We start from the raw sequence: 3,697 nt of genomic DNA on the forward strand, positions 1-3,697 counted from the left end.
AGAGAGAGAGAGAGAGAGAGAGAGAGAGAGAGAGAGAGATTGATCTCTTTCCCAAACATTTACTCTTGTTTTTCTAAGGCTTTATTCTTCTCTTAATATTTTTTTGGGGGATGGTTGCACTGACCAATGTTCTATGAAAGTCTTTGCTAGAAAACAGGAAACATTTGTAGTGCCATCTTCTAAGTCAGAGAAAGTATCTGTCATCTTATAAGAAGACACTGACTTGACGTTCTCTTTCCTACAATCCAAATGTCTTTGGATAAGGAAGATAGAGAAGGTTGCTTGTCACTTGGCTGAATGCCATGGGCCCCACAACTTACCTCCTGACTTCTGCTGCTCCTTCCTCACCCCTGATTTGCCAATTGGATGGAAGAACACAGGGGAAGAGACTTATCTTGGGAGTGAGGTTGTTGCAGGATCAAGAAGAACTTGAGAAGAGGCAATATTAGATTTGTGGAAAGGATATTGACCAGCCTCACAGGGTGAGTGGAGAGTAAAATCAATTTTAGTATCTTAGCATACTTAAGGCTGAAGCAAGACTTTTCTGGAAAAGTGAAGAAGGGGCAGGGAGAACACCACATCATGAGGGCAGCAAGCTGCAGAAATGGCTTTAGAGGTAGGGCTTCTAGGATATTCCAGAGAGTTCTTTACAACCAGCTCTTAGATCATCTGACAGTAGTAGCCACAGCAATGCTCACTTCGATCAGGATTGGAGGTGACCAGTATCGTCTCATTTCTCTTTGACAAAATCATGAAATCAAAGCTTATTACTTTTGCAAGCTAGTAGGGCAGCCTACTATGATTAAAAAAAGAATAATACTGAGCATAAAGCTAGAAATCTTGACTTGAGAAAAAATTTTCACTTCTTTGACACCTATAACACGAGAGAAGGGACCTTCTCTTTTGTATCTGAGGGGTCCTTGCTGCACTATCATCTTAACCCTGAGTCAATGAAGAATAAAGTCACCCTCCAGCCTTTAGACTTCCCTCAGCATTGGAGCCAATACACTCAAAAAAGTCATGCATACATGTATACAGGATATTTCAATCATATTCACCACCCCTCATTGCCCTCTCTTGTCCCATTCCTACTCCTAGTAATTTCTTCTTCTTGCCAATGAGTCTCCCTTAAACTTTCATGTCCTTTTTTAAATGACTTAATGAGCTTCATTATGATTGGCTAGAGAACTGTGGGTATATCACAAAATAAAATGTCTCTTTCTCTCTCAGCAGCCAGTAACTGAATATAAATCTTTAGGGAGGGATGATGACCAATGAGCATCTCCTTGCTTCATGATAAGATATTGACACATTGCCAAGCTGTAATTTTATGCAAATTTTGAGTAGGTGATTACAGCTGTTATGAATTTGAGAGTGTAACTGCCATGTCATGGCCAGAAGTCAGTATTCTATCATTCTTTCTGCTTCTTCATGCAAAGAATTTCGGATCCTTGGAAGGGGCATGTGTTAGTTTGGATTTCCATTGGTGTGGAGACACCATGATCAAGGAAGCTCTTTTTTAAGTTTTTTTGTTTGTTTGCTTAATTCAAGGAAACTCTTATAAGACACAACATTTAATTGGGGCTGGCTTACAGTTTCAGAGATCCCGTCCATTATCATCATGGCAGCATCCAGGCAGACATGGTGCTGGAGAAGAAGCTTAAAGTTCTACATCTTGATCTGAAGGCAACTAGGAGAGACCGACCTCCAGACATGTAGGAGGAGGGTCTTTTCAACAATGGGTGGAGCCTCAACATAGGAGGAGACATCTAAAGCCCACCCCCACAGTGACATACTTCCTCCAACAAGGCCACATCTACTCCAATGAAGCCATACCTCCTAACAGTACCACACCCTATGGGCCAAGCATATTCAAACCACCACAGTGTGATATTGATATCTCATTTAGGTTAAGAAGTGTTGAGAGAAAGTCACTATTCTACGCAACCAGAATAGAAACTGGGAAATTAGACAATATCTATAAAAATTATATGGTTTTGAATGCTCAATCATAAGCAGAACATCTTAATTTGCTAGCTGAGAATTGAAATCTTACTTTAAGTTTAATTTCTTTCACTATGGGTGAAACTAAGTATTTTTATTACTCCATAACACTACCATCCCTCATTTCCTTCCTTATCTTTTTTTTTTTAGAGATGTGAAGTGATTTTACCTTTATTTCTTATTTCCTTCACTTTAAGCCAATCATTACATTTCACAGTGATTTCTGGAGTGGAGCAGAAGGAAGGCATCATTCAGAATGATGGAGGCCGGCCCGGTTGGCCTCACTGGGGAAGCTGGAGGAGCACGGACTGGCCAGCCAGCAGGTAGGTGATGTTCCGAGAGAGGGAGCGCTGGTAGGCAATGTCCTCGGCAGCTTCGAGCTTCCGCAGCTCGATCAGGCCGTCCCCAGCGGTGGCCAGTGAGTTGTCGATCAGTTCAGCTGCCTTGGAGTCACCCTCAGCAGAGATGATGGCTGCCTTCTTCTGCTGCTCAGCCTTTTCCACCACGAATCTGGCTGTCTCTGCTTCCTGCTGAGCCACCTGCTTGGCTTCTACTGACTCTGTCAACTCCTTCCCGAAGGTCAGATGTGTCAGGGACACGTCATCCAGGATGAGCCCAAATGTTGCTGCTCGCTCTGTGAGGTCATCGCTCACCTGCCTGGAGACCAGCTCTCGCTGGGTAATCAATTCTCCAGCATCGAACCGAGCCACCACGGACTTGAGGATCTCTGTGGTGATAGACAGCAGCACCTGCTCATCACAGTCGTCGCAGATGCTGGTGTAGATACGAGGGAGCTGGCTGGCCACTGGCCGGAAGAGGATGCGCAGTGTGATGTTGACGTTCTGTAGGTCTTGGCTACCAGTGATGACCGGGACATTCCGTGGTCAAGAGCGGCAGTCAAAGATAATTGGTTTCTATACCCAAGGGATGAGAAAGTGAGTCCCTTCCCCTACCACAATGTCCTGTACGCCATGGAATCGGTCAAAGATGACAGCTCTGTGTCCAGCATCCATATTATATAGAGCAGAGTTCACCACGCCTCCTGCAACTGCTAACTCCAGGCCGAACTTACCGATGGACTCAAACACTTTGGCAGCCATGACTCCTTCTGTTGCTTCCACTCACACCTGCTTTCACTCTGACCTCCACATGAATTCCCCCCCCCTTCCTTATCTTTTTAAACAATTTTTATTGGAGACATTTTAGGTTCACAACAAAATGACAACGTAAAGAAGTATAACATACATTTCCTGCCCCACATATGCATAGCCTTTTCTATTGTCACACCCTCCCCCAACACACATTTGCTACTGTTGGTGAACCTACATTTTAAAATAGTTATCACTCAAGGTCTGTAGTTTAGCTTTGACTTAACATTTGGTATTTATTATACATCGTATGGCTTTGGATAGATTGTATATTATCAAACATACTTCATGATATGTTAATACCATACAGAGTAGTTTACCTGACCTAAACATCCTGTGTCCTACCTCTTTTCTCTATAACCCCTTGTAACCAGTGATTTGCTTTCTAATCATGTTTTAAAATTTTGTCCTAATATATATTATAACTATATATGTGTGTGTAAAGTGTTGAATTTCATGACACTTTTGTTCAAATATGTCACATATATTTTTGACTTTGTTCAATTCCCATTACCCTGTTGTTCTTGAAATGGAATAAAGTATAA

At 42.5% G+C, this 3,697-nt stretch overlaps 1 pseudogene; it reads right to left on the reverse strand.

Annotated features, from left to right (window-relative positions):
* Window positions 1-2,245: 2,245 nt before the first annotated feature.
* On the reverse strand, window positions 2,246-3,104 carry LOC114626851 (annotated as a pseudogene).
* Between the last annotated feature and the right edge of the window lie 593 nt (window positions 3,105-3,697).

The sequence above is a fragment of the Grammomys surdaster genome, unplaced genomic scaffold (assembly GCF_004785775.1).
Source record: "Grammomys surdaster isolate TR1022 unplaced genomic scaffold, NIH_TR_1.0 240, whole genome shotgun sequence".
NCBI classification, from domain to species: domain Eukaryota; kingdom Metazoa; phylum Chordata; class Mammalia; order Rodentia; family Muridae; genus Grammomys; species Grammomys surdaster.